Below are 21,738 nucleotides of genomic sequence, written 5' to 3' on the forward strand. Positions count from 1 at the left end.
CTTTGAAAAGTATTTCAACATAGCCATGCAATTTAATATTGAACAGTGTGTTTGAATATGTGTTTTATTCTTGATTATGAAAATATTTATTTTCAAATTCACGAATTATATTTTTTTAATGTTCACACACTTTACATTTTTAATCGGGTTATCAGCAATTTTTAAAACTTGGCTTGGCCGAGATTCGCACAGCCGATCCTCTCAGTAAACAATTCTAACCGAGATTTCTGTCAAAGTGACGTTTCGTTGCTTCAGCTCAGCAAATAATTTACTGAAAATCAGCTACCAAATGCCATTTTAGCCGAAAATAAGTTCTTTATGTTGCTAAATAGACGGCTGTGCGGATTTTGCGGAGCTGAAAATCGATGGAACCCAGGAACCAGGAAAAAGAAGCAGCGTCTTTACAAGTCTCGTTTCAGCATTCAACCACATTCAACTACTTTCACATCATTTGAAAAATCTCACGTCACTGTACTCGTAGAATAAGCCCAAATTTTATAAATTGATATGAAAAAAAAAACAGCAGAAATACAAAGAAACGATACGGGAGCGACCAACGGATCAATTCGAGGTTGAGCATTCACGAAGGGAAAGATTTAGCGATAAACATCTATCCTTTATTCAATTGAAGCATATATTAATAAAATAAAATTGAATAAGTTGTTTGACGAAAATGCATAAGTTTGATTTTCCGTAATTCCGAGAAAACAACAACAAAATAAGTGTTTTCAACCGAAATGTACACATTTTTACAATTTCTTTGATTCATACGTTCAATTATTGCAACCAACCAACCAATTGCAACCACTTCACCATATGTCCACTAGGGTGCCAATGAAAATAACATTTTCGAATTTTATTACCCTAAAATATATGCAACATTTGAGCTCAATCGGACATGATTTAGGGGTGACTAAAATTCATCAAAGTTAAGACATTTTTATCCATGAAAATTTTCCCAAAGGAAAAGTCCAAAATCGAATTTTTGTTTTTGATGCCAAATTACTTAAAAATGCATGAAACGTCGAGATCTGACGTTATTTAAAAAAAATAAAAAAAAAAAAACGATTTCAGATGACGAAAATTTTTCCATCGAATTTTAACACTGCAATACGCAAACGTTTTCGTAGCCAAATATATCCCCTTGAGCAAAACCAGAAATTTCCTAAGCTCTAAAATATGCCCCTATGTAAAATTTGAGCTCCATCGGACATGATTTAGGGATGCTCAAAATCTTGCTATAAAAATTTTGAATTTTGAAGTCCCAAAAATCTTCTAAGAGAAAAAACCATTAAAAAAAATTTTTTTTTGAGATAACATCTCGACTTTTTATGCATTTTTAAGTCATTTGGCATTTGGACATTTGGTGATGAAAGGCACCCCTAAATCATGTCCGATTGAGCTCAAATTTTGTATGGGGTCATATTTTGGGGTAAAGAAACTTGTGAGCAATGTCGTTTTTTGAAATTCGATGACAATTTTTTTTACCATATACATTCCATTGGCACCCTAATGTCCACGATATTTCAAGCTTCAGAGCATTAAGAACAAACTATTACAATTAAATATATTTAAATTTTTTTGGGCGAGGAAACTTAAGCTTCTACCGCCCAAGACCGCCTTCTAAGAGATCTTCCAACCATTAAAAAATTTTTTTTTTGAGATAACATCTCGACTTTTTATACATTTTTAAGTCATTTGGCATTTGGACATTTGGTGATGAAAGGCACCCCTAAATCATGTCCGATTGAGCTCAAATTTTGTATGGGGTCATATTTTGGGGTAAAGAAACTTGTGAGCAATGTCGTTTTTTGAAATTCGATGACAATTTTTTTTTACCATATACATTCCATTGGCACCCTAATGTCCACGATATTTCAAGCTTCAAAGCATTAAGAACAAACTATTACAATTAAATATATTTAAATTTTTTTGGGCGAGGAAACTTAAGCTTCTACCGCCCAAGACCGCCTTTAAACGGGGCACTTTGATTATTTTTTTGTAATTTTCAATCGTTCGAAAAGTGTTTGATTTCGATGTAGTAAATGTAGTTTAAAATTAACTTTAAAAATTAACATTATTAAAACATTATTGGAAATTGAGTATTTTTTTGTTCCTCCGTGTTTCAGTATTTTTCCACAACTAATCTTATTCAATAGAACAGCGGTTCTCAACCTGGGGTACATGTACCCCTGGGGGTGCCTTCGCTGGCCCTAGGAGGTACCTCGGACAAAAATGCGTAATGGCGGACGTATTACAATTCCAATCAAAACTTATTGATAAAGTTTTGACGATTGCGTATTTTTATTTCAAAATTTATATTTTATGGGGAACTGTTCCATTTTCCATCTCATTGAACATATATTCGTCTCGTCGCAAAACAGAGATATACAGCACCAATCTTGTCGCTTATTTTTGCTAACATGCGTGCTCACTATTGAGAAAAAATACAAATCAAATTCCTTTTATTGCTTTGTTTTTGAACATTGGAGCTATGAGATGAAGTGCCGAACAGTTCCCTACATAATATGCAATGCGTTCAATAAATCCCAATTGAATCCTGCCTTCCACAATCAGCACAATGTCAAATCAATCAGCACGGAACAAAAGATCAAACGAACAAAACGTCGAATGAATAAAATGATTTTTTCACTAAAGCTCTTTTGCTTCGTTGCTCAGTAGCCTCCTTTCAGAGGCACAGAAGGCTCCTTTCAAGAGGCTCAAGGCTCTTTCAAAAGGCTCAAAATTCCCTTTCAAGAGGCTCAAAAGCCTCCTTTCAGAATGCTAAAAAGTCTCCTTCTCTAGAGGCTCAAAAGCCTTCTTTCAAGGGGCTGGCAAGAGGCTCGCAAACCTCCTTTCAAGATCCTTTCCAAAATCCAAGAGGCTCAGAAACCTCCGTTCAAGAGGCTCAAAAACATCCTTTCAGGAAGCTCAGAAGCCTCCTTTCAAGAGACTCGGAAGCCTTCTTTCAAGAGGCTCGGAAGTCTTCTTTCAAGAGGCTCGGAAGCCTCCTTTCAAGCAGCTCAAAGCCTTCTTTTCTAGAGGCTCAAAAGCCTCCTTTCATGAGGCTCGGAAGCCTCCTTTCAAGATCCATTCAAGTGGCTCGGAAGCCTTCTTTCAAGAGGCTTGTAAGCTGCCTTTCAAGAGACTCAGATGCCTCCTTCTTTCAAGAGGCTCAAAAGCCTACTTACAGAGGCTCTGAAGCCTCTTTTTAAGAGGCTCGGAAGGCTTCTTTTGTGAGGCTCGCAAGCCTCCTTTCAAGAAGCTCGTAAGCCTCCTTTTAAGAGGCTCGGGAGCCTCCTTTCAAGAAGCTCGGAATTCTTTTTTCAAGAGGCTCAGAATTCTTTTTTCAAGAGGCTCAGAAGCCTCCTTTCAAGATGCGAAGGAAGCCTCCTTTTATGTGGCTCGAAAATCGTCTTCAAGAGGCTCGGAAGCCTATCTACAAGAGGCTCAGAATCCTTTAATTAAGGCGCGGAAACCTACTTTAAAGGGATTCAAAAGCTGAAAGGAGCTTCCCTTCAAAGGACTTGGAATTATTTTTTCAAGAGGATTGGAAGCCTACTTTCGAGAGGGGGTACCTAAATTAATGCAAAAGTTCGAAGGGGTATCTCTCAAGAAAAAGGTTGAGAACCGCTGCAATAGAAGGCTATTCATCAGTATAGATAAATTTAAAAATGTTTTTTACACCGAAAATAAAAAAATAACCCTGAAAATTTAAAAATTGCAGTAAGTCGACTGTGAACTTCGAACTCTAAATATTTTGAAAAATCAAGAAATTATTTTATTGGATGAAAAACTCGTAAAACTAAATTCTAAAAAATCAAAATGAGAAATTAATGAATATATTCATGAGTTTACACATGGATTTTTGCAATGGGGGTTGCCAAATGCATTCCATATTTTCGACACATATATTTCATGCACCCGCATGCATTACATGAGCGTTCATACATACTATCCATGTGGGTCATCGTATCCATGTGTGAATTTGTATGCAAATAAGTATGTGCCGACGCATGATATGCATAGTTCAAAATACATGGATTTTTGCCATAAAGTATGTGTCGATTTTCCTGAGTGTATGACAGGAATCAATATTAAAAAGTTATTCTTGAAACAAATCTTTGTCCCGTACACGTGAATTGTTGAGCATCATTCCACAAAATTCGTGAATGCTCAACACCATGCTCTCCCAAATTTAGTACTGCTGATGTCCATTGGGAGTATTAAGAATCACATAGAAAACATGATATGTAATTTTACGACCGCAGCAATTCACCATTCACGTAACGTTCGCCAGAGACCGATATTCTGACCACACTGTAGAACAAATGCGGCTGCAAACAATTTCTTATTTCTACGCGCTTTAAACAACTATCAAATAATACAAACGTCATGATGGGAAAGAAACGTAAGGCCTTTCAAACTGGTACAAGAAGGAGATAATCAAGCGGAATGATTTCGGAAAATAATTGAACCTATAACAACACATATAATCTATAATAATCGTTCGATGAAACAAGCAAAAAAACTCAATTAAATAGAGGAAATACACAAAAAAAAACATTGTTCGTCGTAAGTAGTTGTCGTCTGAAAAAATGCAAAATATTTCCAATAAAAATGAAAAAAAAAAACATTTGCATCAATCGAGATCAAAATCTATCTCAAAAACAAATATGATAAATAAAAATAAAACAAAATAAGCACATACTATCCAAACTGAAGCTTATAAATTGATGTAGTATATTACCGAATTATGCAAAAGTACAAGTGAAAGTGTAGAACACCTATCTCTTTCTCGAAAAGCAGAGTAAGAAAAAAGCACGAAGCAGAAAAATAATACGGAGACATAGAACGATCTACTATCAACCGAGTGTAAAATAATGAAACAGATATTTAAACGAGAAATAGATTTAGATCTCACGAAGCAGAAATCCCATTAAACGTACGTATAATCTACAATTCAAATATGTATGAATTATTCGCAAAACACATACACAATCTTACAACCAAAACCAAATGAAACAGAAACAGAAGGAACGCAAAACTGTACCTGGAGTTAGAAAACGCTAAAGAGAAACAGCATTAAACAAGAAATAGAATGTAAAACTTAACCACAAGTAAACTGCAATCAGATAATGTAATACGAAATCGAAAGCATTCAAGAAAGGCCCTTTAGGAATCGAAACACAAAAATAGGGCAACATATATATATTTTGTTACTAATCAACATTTTCGAAATGCGTACGCGAGCAAGTAAGCCAACCAGGAAGGACCAAAAAATTGGTTCAAGAAATGATCCCAGTTTATTACCTAATTAATTGTGTGTGCACTGTTGACAACGTCCTCATTATATGTTCGATTCACTTTATGGAAAATGATGGAAAACTCCAACCACAAACGTTGCATGCTCCGAATAAGAAACAAAACGAAACGTTCTTTTCCCTAACCTAATGAAGAAAACTGAATAACCAGCATTGCAGAACATATAATTGATCTATATACATAACCCTTTAATGGATTCCTACCACGGGTTGCACCATCCGAAGAAAAAAAACCGAAAGTATCGTCAAAATTTTAATTTGAAAAGACGCAATTCAACGGAACTCGACGCGGAAAGTACCTACATCCAAGCGAAAATATATAAAAAAGAAGGAAAATTTTCATGACAACAAAAAAAGTAATCGAAACATCAACAACAACACGAGCAACAGCAAAACTACAAAAACCGTAATGATGCAATAAAACAGAACGAAAAGGATCCGATGGTTTGGGGGTGAATGTGTTTCATTTGGGACTGTCGCCAAGGTGATGGCAAAGGTGGAGGGAAGTGAGTGTGAACGGTTCCGTCCGGCAAGATGGGGACGTTTCCATGGTGCATGAAGGGCAACATTTTATTGTAAGGTTTGCATGGTTTACTGTTGTATGTCACATAAAGTACTGTGTACAATCAGTTGTTGTGGAACGACGAAAATAATTTTCACTGCGAAGGGAGGCTTCGGTACACCAAATTAACTGGAGGTTTAGTTCGAATTAGTAGCTTCATAACTTTTTGAGGTATACGATTGGAATAGGAATAGAGATTAACATGAAATATTGCACAGTGTAAATATTCTTTATGGAGTGTACAACTGGGTGCGAATTTGCCTGTGTAAAATTTAGCGATTTGTCCCATTGGCAAAAACCCTGATTAATCCACCTAGCGGTGATGGTGCCTTTCTCGTGCATTATAAAAATAGTATTTTGCCCATTACTCTTGAGCCCATAGTCCGATCTGGCCAATTTTCAATAGGAAACAATGGTAAAGCATCCTGCGTCGAATGCAACTTGTTGCGAGTAAATTGGTTAAGGATAAGTGCCTGAAAAATGAGTGACATTTTTTTACTCATTTTTTCTATAAAAAATGGTATTTTGGCCATAACTTCCGAGCCCATAGTCCTATCTGACCAATTTTCAATAGGAAACAATGGTAGAGTATCCTGCGTCGAATGCAACTTGCTGCGAGTAAATCGGTTAAAGATAAGTACCTTAAAAATGAGTGACATTTTTTTTGGGTGGGTGCGCACAGACACACATACATACACACACACACACACACACACACACACACACACACACACACACACACACACACACACACACACACACACACACACACACACACACACACACACACACACACACACACACACACACACACACACACACACACACACACACACACACAGACATCACCTCAATTCGTCGAGCTGAGTCGATCGGTATATAACACTATGGGTCTCCGGGCCTTCTATAAAAAGTTTGTTTTTGGAGCGATCATATAGCCTTTACGTATACTTAGTATACGAGAAAGGCAAAAAATATTGCAATAATTGATTTGGACAGAAGTGGGACTACAGATTGGATTATCTGTTGTTGCTCTACTTTGAATAAAATAAAAATAAAAATTAGAAAGCAAAAAATCATTGAAATAATATTATTTATTATAATCATTTTGATTAATGTCGGAAGGAGCTCCAAAATCCCGCGGGGCAAAACGCCTTCTGTGTATTCCCTCATATTTACCCTGTTCGAGATACTAGACCTAAAATTATGTATAAGTTAGGCGACAAAAGTTTCAGTATAATATATAGGAAGAAAGGAAAAATATAAAATTTCCACATTTTGATGAAACATCTAACATTTGGCAAGGCAAAACGCCCTTATGGGACTAACCTACAATGTACAACGCGTCTCCACATACGGTCCATACCAGAATGTTGATTCGCTGACGCATTGTTCCCTGCCAGACAAAAGGCGTTTTTCATCATACATTTTCCGGCAACGAAATATCACAACTCTTTTTTTTAAATGTGAATATTGAGATTTTTTAAATATTAAGCTGGCATCAGCTAGCTTTATTGTTTTACTGTTACATGAGTTATAAATACCCACAGCTAAGATATCAAAGCAGTCTTTATCTAGGTAGGGCATATTGCCCCCTCCTCTATTTGTGAGCACTTACGGCCCCTCCTCCCTTCGTATGTTAATTTCATTTACCGGACTCGGCTGTGCGAATCTCGGTTTGAGAATTTTATCCGACAGCTAGCAACACAAAATGCAATGCTTCAAAACTCGAAAAGCATGTGCACAGCATGTGGCAAATTTAATTTAAAATAATGATAGATGAGTTAACGAACCGGAACTGACATGACAACGGATCTGGCGATGCTAATAGTTTATATAGAGAAAATTGGAAACGAATAAAAGAAAAACAAACTAAAACACCTAGTAGTGGTACTGCTTTTCTCGCATTTGGTCAAGACACACACCGGTTTGGTTCACCATTTTCCTTATGACTTTTGAACGCAATGACCGATCGTTATCAAATTCAATAGCGATCAACAAGAATTTACCACTTTTCGAATGAAACTTGTTGCGGAAAAATAGGTTGAAACTATTATTATACAAAAATTTGATAACAATTTTTTTCATCTTTTGTGCACACACACGCACCGACGGACAGACATTTGCTTAGTTCGTCGAGCTGAGTCGATTGGTGTATAACACTATGGGTCTAGGAGCCTTCTAAAGAAAGTACGTTTTCGGAGTGAAATGATAGCCTTCCGGTACAACTTTCTTGTACGAGAAAGGCAAAAGTGGTAGAAGGCTGAACGAAGATAATGTGATAGCTTAAGTCTGACCCGCATTAAAGCATGTACTAGGTAGAAAAGGTCGGCGAGCTGGAAAACAACAAAGCTCCTGGGGTTGATCAACTGCCAGTAGAGCTGTTTAAACACGGTGATGAGGCACTGGCTAGAGCGCTGCACTGGGTAATTACCAAGATATGGGAGGATGAAGTTCTGCCGCAGGCGTGGATGGATGGTGTCGTGTGTCCCATCTACAAAAAGGGCGATAAGCTGGATTGTAGCAACTACCGCACAATCACATAGCTGAACGCCGCCTACAAGGTACTCTCCCAAATTTTATGCCGTCGACTAGCACCAGGTTTTATGGGCGAACGCTCCACCACATACCAGGTGTTCGCCATTCGCCAAGTACTGCAGAAATGCCGCGAATACAACGTGCCCACACATCATCTATTCATCGACTTCAAAGCCGCATATGATACAATCGATCGGGACCAGCTATGGCAGCTAATGCACGAACACGGATTTCCGGATAAACAGACACGGTTGATCAAAGCGACGATGGATCGGGTGATGTGCGTAGTTCGAGTTTCAGGGGCATTCTCGAGTCCCTTCGAAACCCGCAGAGGGTTACGACAAGGTGATGGTCTTTCGTGTCTGCTATTCAAAGTCGCTTTGGAAGAGGTAATACGAAGAGCAGGGATTACCACGAGTGATACAATTTTCAATAAGTCCTTCCAGCTATTTGGCTTCGCCGACGACATAGATATTATGGCACGTAACATTGAGAAGATGGAGGAAGCCTACATCAGACTGAAGAGGGAAGCCAAGCGGATCGGACTAGTCATCAACACGTCGAAGACGAAGTACATGATAAGAAGAGGTTCAAGAGAAGACAATGTGAGCCACCCACCGCGAGTTAGCATCGGTGGTGACGATATCGAGGTGGTAGAAGAATTTATGTACTTGGGCTCACTGGTACCTGCCGAAAATGATACCAGCAGGAAAATTCGGAGACGCATAGTGGCTGGAAATCGTACATACTTTGGACTCCACAAGACGCTTCCTCCAAACGAATAGAGTTCGCCGCCATACCAAACTGACAATCTACAAAACACTCATTAGACCGGTAGTCCTCAACGGACACGAGACCTGGACGATGCTCGTGGATGACCAACGCGCACTTGGAGTTTTCGAAAGGAAAGTGCTGCGTACCATCTATGGTGGGGTGCAGATGGCGGACGGTACGTCGAGGAGGCAAATGAACCACGAGTTGCATGAGCTGTTAGGAGAACCATCCATCGTTCACACCGCGAAAATTGGACGGCTGCGGTGGGCCGGGCACGTAGCCAGAATGTCGGACAGTAACCCGGTGAAAATGGTTCTCGACAACGATCCGACGGGCACAAGAAGGCGAGGTGCGCAGCGGGCAAGGTTGATCGATCTGGTGGAAGATGACTTGCGGACCCTTCGTAGACTGCGTGGTTGGCGACGTGTAGCCATGGACCGAGCCGAATGGAGAAGACTTTCATATACCGCACAGGCCACTTCGGCCTTAGTCTGAATAAATGAAAATGAATCCCTTAAATTCAGTATTCTTGGTTTGAGTTTTTTTTAAACAAAACTCCGATCCGTGATGTCCTACAAAAATGTGAGCACTAATAAACCACGCGTTTTGATATATGTAAAAATTTACGACAATTATATCAAAAGTTATGGAACTTTTAAAGTCAATTCAGGGTGTTGACTCATCTTCAAAATAAAAATTCCCAGATATTTCCAGGGTTTTCAATAAATTTACAAGATTCTAAAAATACGTTGAACCCATAACATCTAGAAGCAGCTTTCACCGGTTAAGGTTTACATGGTGCGGATGATTTTATTATTATTTGAAAAAAGGAATAAATAATTTAGAAAAGTATTCAATAATTGTCATGTGTCATGTCACAATAATTCTGAAACTTTGAAGATTTGACAATATCAAATGCTAAAATCCTTTCTTGGCTTACCTTATGCAGTTTTGAAATTCATCAAGGTGTTCTTCAGAAATTGCTTAAGAAATTCCTTCATAAAAACATCAGGAATTTCTTTGAAATTTTTATTTTCATTTCTTTTTGAAATTCCTTATTCTGGTAATTATTTCTCCGGAAATTCTTTCAGCAATTGCTTCAGAAATTATTTTCCTTGGAAATTCCATTCCGTCGGAAGTTGTCTAGTAATTTCTTCGACGTTTTCTCTGGGAATTCTTCCGAAAATGCTATGACGAAACTCTAGGAACTTCCGAACAAATTCCTAAAGAAATGTCCGAAAGGAATTTCCGAAAGAATTCTTAAAGGTTGTTCTAACATTGTTAACATTCTCCAGTAATTGCCTTGGAAATTCTCCCAGGAATTCCTTTAAATATTTCATGAAGAATTCCTTCAGAATTTTTTCTGGAATTCCTTCATAAGCACATTTAGAAATTTCTTCGTGGTCTCTTTAACAATTCCTTTAGAAAATTCATCCCAAATTCCCTTACGATTTTTAAATTTTTTTGGGTGGCAAGTAGTGATTTACCCTATCTAAACTAAAATTATCTTCCAAAATTATTGACGCGTTTTCAAGCTTCTAATGCGTGCGTTTGCAAAGTTAAAAAGTAAAATTAATTGTTTGCTATTACTGATTTATCAAAATTTAATATTTCTGAAACATACTTCCAATTTATATTTTTGATTTCCGTTCAAATTATCGGCAAATCTGTCAAGTTCTGCTAGAAATTTACATCAAACGAGATAGACCACTGGTGCGAGTAGTGCTATATTTTTGTTAAAGGGTACATTGTTCTCTAAATATACCATTTGAGGCTGGAGAGTGAAATCTCTCCAAAATGTCACATGTCATTTGAATGGCATTTTGCCTCCCACGACCCATATTACATATTTACAGCAATGTCTTGTAAGACAAATTTGTAGGCACATTTGAACGCTATAAGTTCGTCATATTCAATGACTTGATACAGTGACCTGCATAATAAAAAGCCCACTTGTCGATTTTCATAAAAAATGCTCAACTTTAAAGATCTAGATCTCGATTGCGTGTGAACCGATTTTGCTGAAAATTTGACCAGAGCTCAGATATAACTTGAATTTTACCACACCTAAGTTTCGACCATATTGATTCATAGGGTAAAAAATTAACACGGTAATACCAAAACGATTTTTTTGGTAAAAAATTGATTTTATAATATTTTGAAAACTACAACTCTTAGTGTACAAGTATATTCGGCAAACTTTTTTGTATTGCAAAAATACTTATTTTTGCTGAATAAGCCATAAGTTTACAACCTACAGAATTCAAGATATTTAGAAAATAAATTTTTGCCAAAAAATTCATTTTGGTATTACCGCAATAATTTTTTAACCTATGAATCAATATGGTCGAAACTCAGGTCTGGTAAAATTCAAGTTATATCTGAGCTCTGGTCAAATTTTCAGCAAAATTGGTTCACACGCAATCGAGATCTAGATCTCCAAAGTTGACCATTTTGTATGAAAAACGGCGAGTGGGCTATTTATTATGCCGGTCACTGAAAGTAACTTTTGAAAAAGTTCTGCGAAAATCATACAAACGAATGCAAATGAATGGTTCTAATGAGTAGATCACTCCTCAATTGGAGGAAGCATTCGTAAAATACCAAAAGAGTAAATTACTGTTCTTAAAAAAAGTCATTTGTCAGGAATAAGGCAAATTAATGCATTATTTCTTTATAATATTTTCCCGGAATTAGCATTAGCATTGTTTTGGTGTAATTCGTAATTTAGACATTAGTAATACTCATGTTTTACTTTTGAGATTCTTATCCAGAATGCTGTCAGACATCAAGAAGGAGCAGGGTTTGAATCCAAAGGAGAATGAGCAAATCTCTCACTTATCATGTCTGTTTACACTCTCGATAGGTAGCATACCGTGAGAGACGTTTTCCGGTAGCTGTTACGATAATGAACTGATTCGGGTCTACAACTCATGATAAATTTCTTTTATTATGCCCCAATTGCGGGGTACCGGTTCCAATGATGCATTTCAACTTGTTTTACACAGCTGTGTGAAAAAATATGGTCCCCAACATAAAATGAGCGAGAATAAAGCGTTTTATCAAACCCCATCGGTGGGGGGCGCCTATCCGAATCATCTTTTTTCCAACTTGTATACTGCCATCATACGCATATTTTTCCCATGTTTGCTGGGATTTCCTATGTACATGGGACAATTATGCGTAGAACGGCAGTATACAAGTGCGATAGTTTTGTTTTCATGGCTTGTCATGATTCGAAGAGGTTTTTGCCTCTCTTTTATCGTTGATAGAATTCCGAAGGGTGATATCAAGATCTGTTTGGGCGACTTCAATGCGAAGATCGGATCCGACAACTCGAACCATGAGCGCATTATGGGTATGGTATCGGAGAAATGAGCGAAAACGGAGAGCTGTTCGCAGAATTTTGTGGTAATAACGACATGGTGATCGGGGGATCGCTCTTCCCTCATCGACCGGTTCACAAGGTCACGTGGGTCTCCCGTTACGGCTATTCCGTGCCGGAAGATCCTGTGTGGACCATATTGTCACGCTCCGCATCATTCTGGAGAAGGTCAACGAATTCCAAGAGTCCCTTTACTTGGTATTCATTGACTACGAAAAAGCTTTCGACCGTCTCAATCACGAGAATATGTGGGGCGCCCTGAGACGCAAGGGAGTTCCTGAGAAAATCATCGGCCTCATCGAGGCACAGTACGAGGCTTTCTCGTGTAGAGTGCTGCACAATGGGGTCTTGTCCGACCCTATCCGGGTCGTAGCTGGTGTGAGGCAAGGATGTATTCTATCACCGTTACTGTTCCTCATCGTAATCGACGAGATTCTGGTAGATGCGATTGACCGTGAACCAAACCGCAGCCTGTTATGGCAGCCTATAACCATGGAGCACCTAAATGACTTCGAATTGGCGGATGATGTTGCACTCCTCGCGCAACGGCGCTCTGATATGCAGAGTAAGCTCAACGACCTTGCCGAGCGCTCCTCTTCGGCAGGTTTAGTCATCAACGTCAACAAAACCAAATCGTTGGATGTAAACACGATGACTCCTTCCAGTTTCACAGTAGCCGGGCAACCAGTGGAGAATGTTGAAAGCTTACAATATCTTGGTAGCCAAATGGCGTCAGACGGCGGTACCAAGATCGACATAGGCGCACGGATAAAGAAAGCAAGGGCTGCCTTTGCGAGTTTAAGAAATATCTGGAACGTGAAATCTGTGCTGTTATATGCTAGCGAAGCATGGTGTCAGTGGAGAACACTCAACGGCTGCAGGTGTTCATCAACAGATGCTTGCGATATATAATTCGGGCCTGGTGGCCTCACAACTGGATCTCAAACAACGAGCTCCATCGTCGTTGTCACCAGAGGCCGATAGCAACAGAAATTCGGGATCGGAAGTGGGGCTGGGTCGGCCACACTCTACGTAGGGGCGGAAACGAAATCTGTAAACAAGCATTAGACTGGAACCCAGCAGGACATTGCAGCAGAGGCAGACCCAAAATGAATACTCTCTTAACTTTTCAAAAGGACCTAAGTAACATTTTTTTCATGAATTAATTTGAATAGCGCAATCAACAGAACTACATGAAAGCTATTGATTGCTGTATTCAAATTAATTCATGAAAAAATGTTACTTAGGTCCTTTTGAATAGTTAAGCGAGAATACACCACTAAGTGTTCCAATGTGCCAAACTCACGATTCAGCCATATTGGATTTTAGTATGGGAGAGCCAGCCGGTTTGTTTTCATTTTGCACTGAAAATGAATTTTTCACCCCCGCCTTCTTCTCTTCCACAAACTAAGCACATTGCAACACCTAGCTGTGTATTCATCTTGGGCAGACCCAGAGGCTCATGGCGGCGATTCCTCAATAAAGAAATAAAAGAAGTCGACCGAAATCTAACCTGGCAACAGGTTATAGCGATAGCCGGGCAACGCTCAGGATGGAGATCTTTTAAGTCGGCTACAGTGGTAGATCTTACCCCGTAACACGCCACGTAAAGGTGTCGCCCCAGCGTTACGGGTCCTAGAATTTTCCTGGAATTAGGCGAAAATGTAAATCGACCTTTCCCGTTAAAAAAAAAATCGCTCAATCGATTCTTCAGTTTAGTTAAGGTCCACTTTCTTAAAGAACCTATATGTTTAACGTCTCTAAATATTTAAAAAAAAAAATGGAAGTCCTAAATAGACCCAGAAAAAGAAATATATAAAAGCACAGAGAACAGACATGAAGTCTCGAACATTTTTTTTACAAACATGTGAAAACAATCAATCGAACCTTAAAGGCTCCCCCAAACTTAAGCGATTTCATCGCCGCGACGGCGACAACTAGCCGCCGCGATTCTGTCGTTGGGTCGCTGCAGGCAATTCTCTATTTACGCTTCCACACCAACGGCGACAGAATCGCTGTCGCCAAGCGATAGAATCGCGTCGCGACTGTCGTGTCGCGTGTGTTTGGGGGAACCTTAACGCCATTGACATCGACATTGCAATTCACAATAAATAATAATAGTGTATAAAATTTTTGAAAGTGTATCAGAACCAGAGTTTCGCAGTATCACCATCACTACAGGCAGAGGCGCGGCCACGTTCCGAGACGTGGGTAGGATAAAAACAGTATTATCAAATCTACAGGACACTTTATGGAATTTCAGCGACTTTCCGGAGATCCTCTCGTATTTCAAAGGATTTTTTCGGACATCCTCAGATAAGTTATAAAACGCCCTATGACTATTAGGACAATAAATACATTTCCAGTGTTTAAAAAACATTTCTTAACCCTTATGTGAGTGACGATTTTTCCCACCGTAAACGGGTGACGGGGTACCCGGGTACCCAACCGCCTTACAATGAGCATTTATGTGTCTGTGGGTGTTTGTATGTGTGTATGTTGGTGTGTATCGCTGTGTCTATGTATGCGCTTGTGTGTGAGTGTGGTTCCAGAGAACTGTGTGAATTCAGAGGCCACCGGGTGGTCCCCTGGAAGATCCGGAACATCCGTAAAAATGGTCAATTCGTAAATTCCATCGTACAGCGACGGGATTTTTTTTAGAATTTTTTTTTGCTGAACCCTGAGTATGGAATTGATGCTTCGACCTATATACGGACCATTGTGTCCACTGGGTGGTCCCCTGGAAGATCCGGAACATCCGTAAAAATGGTCAATACGTAAAATCCATCTTACAGCGACGGGATTTTTTTAGAATTATTTTTTGCCCAACCCTGAGTATGGAATTGATGCTTTGACCTGCATACTGACCATTGTGTCCACTGGGTGGTCCCCTAGAAGATCCGGAACATCCGTAAAAATGGTCAATTCGTAAATTCCATCGTCAAGCGACGGGATTTTCTGACGAACCCTGAGCATGGAATTGATGCTTTGACCCACATACGGACCATTGTGTCCACTGGGTGGTCCCCAGGAAGATCCGGAACATCCGTAAAAATGGTCTATTCGTAAACTCCATCGTAGAGCGACGGGATTTTTTAGAATTATTTTTTGCGCAACCCTGAGTATGGAATCGATGCTTCGACCTACATATGGACCATTGTGTCCCCTGGAAGATCTGGAACATCCGTAAAAATGGTCAATCCTGAAATTCCATCGTACAGCGACAGGACTTTAAATTTTTTTTTTTGCTGAACCCTGAGTATGGAATTGATGCTTCGACCTATATACAGACCATTATGTCCACTGGGTGGTCCCCTGGAAGATCCGGAACATCCGTAAAAATGGTCAATTCGTAAATTCAATCGTACAGCGACGAGATTTTTTTAGAACCATTTTTTGTTGAACCCTGAGTAGGGAATCGATGCTTTGACACACTTCCGGCCTTTGTGTCCACTGGGTGGTCCCCTGGAAAATCCGGAACATCCGTAAAAATGGTCAATTCGTAAATTCCATCGTACAGCGACGGGATTTTTTTAGATTTTTTTTTGCTGAACCCTGAGTATGGAATTGATGCTTCGACCTATATACGGACCATTGTGTCCACTGGGTGGTCCCCTGGAAGATCTGGAACATCCGTAAAAATGGTCAATACGTAAAATCCATCCTACAGCGACGGGATTTTCTTGAATAATTTTTTGCCCAACCCTGAGTATGGAATTGATGCTTTGACCTGCATACTGACCATTGTGTCCACTGGGTGGTCCCCAGGAAGATCCGGAACATCCGTAAAAATGGTCTATTCGTAAACTCCATCGTAGAGCGACGGGATTTTTTAGAATTATTTTTTGCCCAACCCTGAGTATGGAATCGATGCTTCGACCTACATATGGACCATTGTGTCCACTGAGTGGTCCCCTGGAAGATCCGGAACATCCGTAAAAATGGTCAATCCGTAAATTCCATCGTAGAGCGAGGGGATTTTTTTGGAATAATTTTTTTTGCTGAACCCTGAGTATGGGATTGATGATTCGACCTATATACGGACCATTGTGTCCACTGGGTGGTCCCCTGGAGATCCGGAACATCCGTAAAAATGGTCAATTCGTAAATTCCATCGTCAAGCGACGGGATTTTCTGACGAACCCTGAGCATGGAATTGATGCTTTGACCCACATACGGACCATTGTGTCCACTGGGTGGTCCCCAGGAAGATCCGGAACATCCGTAAAAATGGTCTATTCGTAAACTCCATCGTAGAGCGACGGGATTTTTTAGAATTATTTTTTGCGCAACCCTGAGTATGGAATCGATGCTTCGACCTACATATGGACCATTGTGTCCCCTGGAAGATCTGGAACATCCGTAAAAATGGTCAATCCTGAAATTCCATCGTACAGCGACAGGACTTTAAAATTTTTTTTTGCTGAACCCTGAGTATGGAATTGATGCTTCGACCTATATACAGACCATTATGTCCACTGGGTGGTCCCCTGGAAGATCCGGAACATCCGTAAAAATGGTCAATTCGTAAATTCCATCGTACAGCGACGAGATTTTTTTAGAACCATTTTTTGTTGAACCCTGAGTAGGGAATCGATGCTTTGACACACTTCCGGCCTTTGTGTCCACTGGGTGGTCCCCTGGAAAATCCGGAACATCCGTAAAAATGGTCAATTCGTAAATTCCATCGTACAGCGACGGGAATTTTTTTAGAATTTTTTTTTGCTGAACCCTGAGTATGGAATTGATGCTTCGACCTATATACGGACCATTGTGTCCACTGGGTGGTCCCCTGGAAGATCTGGAACATCCGTAAAAATGGTCAATACGTAAAATCCATCCTACAGCGACGGGATTTTCTTGAATAATTTTTTGCCCAACCCTGAGTATGGAATTGATGCTTTGACCTGCATACTGACCATTGTGTCCACTGGGTGGTCCCCAGGAAGATCCGGAACATCCGTAAAAATGGTCTATTCGTAAACTCCATCGTAGAGCGACGGGATTGTTTAGAATTATTTTTTGCCCAACCCTGAGTATGGAATCGATGCTTCGACCTACATATGGACCATTGTGTCCACTGAGTGGTCCCCTGGAAGATCCGGAACATCCGTAAAAATGGTCAATCCGTAAATTCCATCGTAGAGCGACGGGATTTTTTTGGAATAATTTTTTTTGCTGAACCCTGAGTATGGGATTGATGATTCGACCTATATACGGACCATTGTGTCCACTGGGTAGTCCCCTGGAGATCCGGAACATCCGTAAAAATGGTCAATTCGTAAATTCCATCGTCAAGCGACGGGATTTTCTGACGAACCCTGAGCATGGAATTGATGCTTTGACCCACATACGGACCATTGTGTCCACTGGGTGGTCCCCAGGAAGATCCGGAACATCCGTAAAAATGGTCTATTCGTAAACTCCATCGTAGAGCGACGGGATTTTTTAGAATTATTTTTTGCCCAACCCTGAGTATGGAATCGATGCTTCGACCTACATGTGGACCATTGTGTCCACTGAGTGGTCCCCTGGAAGATCCGGAACATCCGTAAAAATGGTCAATCCGTAAATTCCATCGTAGAGCGACGGGATTTTTTTGGAATATTTTTTTTTGCTGAACCCTGAGTATGGGATTGATGATTCGACCTGCATACGGACCATTGTGTCCACTGGGTGGTCCCCTGGAGATCCGGAACATCCGTAAAAATGGTCAATTCGTAAATTCCATCGTAGAGCGACGGGATTTTTTTAGAATTATTTTTTGCCCAACCCTGAGTATGGAATTGATGCTTCGACCTGCATACGGACCTGGAAGGGGTCCCTGGAAGATCCGGAACATCCGTAAGAATGGTCAATTCGTTAATTCCATCGTACAGCGACGGGATTTTTTAGAATTATTTTTTGCCCAACCCTGAGTATGGAATTGATGCTTCGAGCTTAATACGGACCATTGTGTCCACTGGGTGGTCCCCTGGAAGATCCGGAACATCCGTAAAAATGGTCAATTCGTTAATTCCATCGTAGAGCGACGGGATTTTTTTGGAATAATTTTTTTTGCTGAACCCTGAGTATGGGATTGATGATTCGACCTATATACGGACCATTGTGTCCACTGGGTAGTCCCCTGGAGATCCGGAACATCCGTAAAAATGGTCAATTCGTAAATTCCATCGTCAAGCGACGGGATTTTCTGACGAACCCTGAGCATGGAATTGATGCTTTGACCCACATACGGACCATTGTGTCCACTGGGTGGTCCCCAGGAAGATCCGGAACATCCGTAAAAATGGTCAATCCGTAATTTCCATCGTAGAGCGACGGGATTTTTTTGGAATATTTTTTTTTGCTGAACCCTGAGTATGGGATTGATGATTCGACCTGCATACGGACCATTGTGTCCACTGGGTGGTCCCCTGGAGATCCGGAACATCCGTAAAAATGGTCAATTCGTAAATTCCATCGTAGAGCGACGGGATTTTTTTAGAATTATTTTTTGCCCAACCCTGAGTATGGAATTGATGCTTCGACCTACATACGGACCATTGTGTCTACTGGGTGGTCCACTGGAAGATCCGAAGCACCCGTAAAAATGATCAATTCGTAAAATTCATCGTGAAGCGACGAGATTTTTTAGAACCATTTTCTGCCGAACCCTGAGCATGGAATCGATGCTTTGACCCACATACGGACTATTCTGTCCACTGGATGGTCTTTTGGAAGATCCGTAAAAATGGTCAATTCGAATATTCTAGCGTTAGGTGACGGGATTTTTTTAAAACCATTTTCTGCCGAGCCCTGAGCATGGAAACGATGCTATGACCCACATACGGACCACTGTGTCCACTGGGTGGTCCCCTGGGAGACCCGGAACATCCGTTAAAATGGTCAATTCAAATTTTCCGTAATTGTAATCGACGGGATTTTTTAAGAACCATTTTCTACCGAACCCTAAGCATGGAAACGATGCTATGACCTACATACGGACCATTGTGTCCACTGGGTGGTCCATTGGATGATCTGGAAAATTCGTAAAAATGATCATTTCTAATATTCCATTTCTGAAGAACCCGAAGTATGGAATTGATGCTTTGATCCACATGGTTTTGCAAAAATTTGTTTGATAAAAATGACGTCGCTTCAGTTTGCGAATTGACCATTTTTACGGAAATTCCGGATTTTTGAGGGAACCTCCCAAAGGGCACAACGATCCGTTTTTGGGTCAAAGAATTCATTTCATGCTCAGGGTTTGGCAACAAATAGTTTAAAATAAAACCTGACGCATCACGATGAAATTTTCTGATTGACCATTTTTACGGATGTTCCGGATCTTCCAGGGGACCACCCAGTGAACACAATGGTCCGTATGTAGGTCGAAGCATCAATTCCATACTCATGGTTGGGCAAAAAATAATTCTAAAAAAATCCCGTCGTTGAACTTATCTACAACAAGTTATTTAACTTTCAATATCAGAATGGGTACCCGGGTACCCCGTCACTCACATAAGGGTTAAAAGCATGTCTTTAAACATTTTTACGAATTTCCAGAAGTGATTATGGATTCCTGTAAATTTTATAAAATTTTGGATGATTTCAAGCAGTTATCTCTAACTTCTAGGAATTCGAACCTCACTGCGATCTACACTGTTTCTAACTTCTAAAATTTCTTGCAAACGTAGGTATATTTGTGATTCCTACAGATTCCAATAAACTCTTAGAAACTTTCAGAATACTTCTTCTCAGTGGGCTGCTATCAATCATCCTGATGGACCACAATCATCATAAACTGCTTCATATACGTATATTTCTGTGATTATTATCGCATATCCTTGTCTAGTTTCACAACTTTTGGAGATGAGCTAAGCAGTCTAGTGACTACCGCTTCTGCCTTATAGACGACGGTCTGGTATAGACTACATCTCTTTTCTAAGTGAATTCTTGATCAATATTTCTGTTCATCTGCCTTACCGAGTTAACAAAATCTCCTTTCCGTGTATTTGAGCATGCAGAGGTTTTCGCGGTCTACTCTCTAGTAGCAACAAGAACTACACACTAATATTCCTCTCCTTTCCCAACTGACTGGAGCCAAAGGTAGTAAATACCTACCAACCTTACACCAGTTCTGGCCAGTCACGGAGAAGTAACCATTGACAAAAACATTCAGTCTTAGCTAAGTTAAACAGTCTAAGCTATATCCTTGTTTAGATATTCAACTTTTGATTAATTCACAGTCAAGCTGTCAATTCTTCTTAACCCTTAAAGGCGCAAGGCGATTTTTTTAGAAATCGTCGAAAATATTTTTAACGTAAATAACCATTAAAATTATTAACATTGAACGTATTTTCGGTTTGTTGTTTTAAAACAACATTGCGCATTTAAGGGTTAAATTTCCAAAATTATCTAAGCCTCCCTGAACTAGCAGACATAATTATGTACTTCCAGAAAATTTTCAATAACTTTATGGAAGACCAGATACTATTAGAAACTTCAAGACTTCTAGGAAAATTACAAAACATTATTGAGCACTTTTTGGGATGAAAAGAATTCATCAAAGACTCTGAAAAGCATTTTGGAATAGATTTCTCCTTCCTTTCCAATCCCACGATTGCCAGTTTAGCTTCTATTGAACTTTCAAACCTCTGATTAACTTTGAAACTTTTTGATGATATTTTTATAAATCTAGAAATTGAAATAGTATTGATAGTATTAGATCTTTTAGATAGCCATATGGTATGTTGGGGCTCTCCTTAACCGTGCGGTAAGACGAGGGGCTACAAAGCAAGACCATGCTGAGGGTGGCTGGGTTCGATTCCCGGTGCCGGTCTAGGCAATTTTCGGATTGGAAATTGTCTCGATATTCTTGGGCATAAAAGTATCATCGTGCTAGTCTCATGATATACGAATGCAAAAATGGTTACCTGGCTTAGAAACCTCGCAGTTAATAACTGTGGAAGTGCTCAGTGGACACTCATCTGCGAGGCGGCTCTGCCCCAGTGTGGGATGTAATGCCAATAAGAAGAAGAAGAAGAAGAAGAAGAAGAAGAAGAAGAAGAAGATATGGTATGTTGTTACCTTAATCATGGGTAGGACAATGCTTCGACTGTCCTACTCAGGTATTTTTATGCGTAGGACATGTCCTATTTGTCCCACCCACT

The sequence above is a fragment of the Armigeres subalbatus genome, unplaced genomic scaffold, assembly GCF_024139115.2.
Source record: "Armigeres subalbatus isolate Guangzhou_Male unplaced genomic scaffold, GZ_Asu_2 Contig1504, whole genome shotgun sequence".
Classification (NCBI taxonomy): domain Eukaryota; kingdom Metazoa; phylum Arthropoda; class Insecta; order Diptera; family Culicidae; genus Armigeres; species Armigeres subalbatus.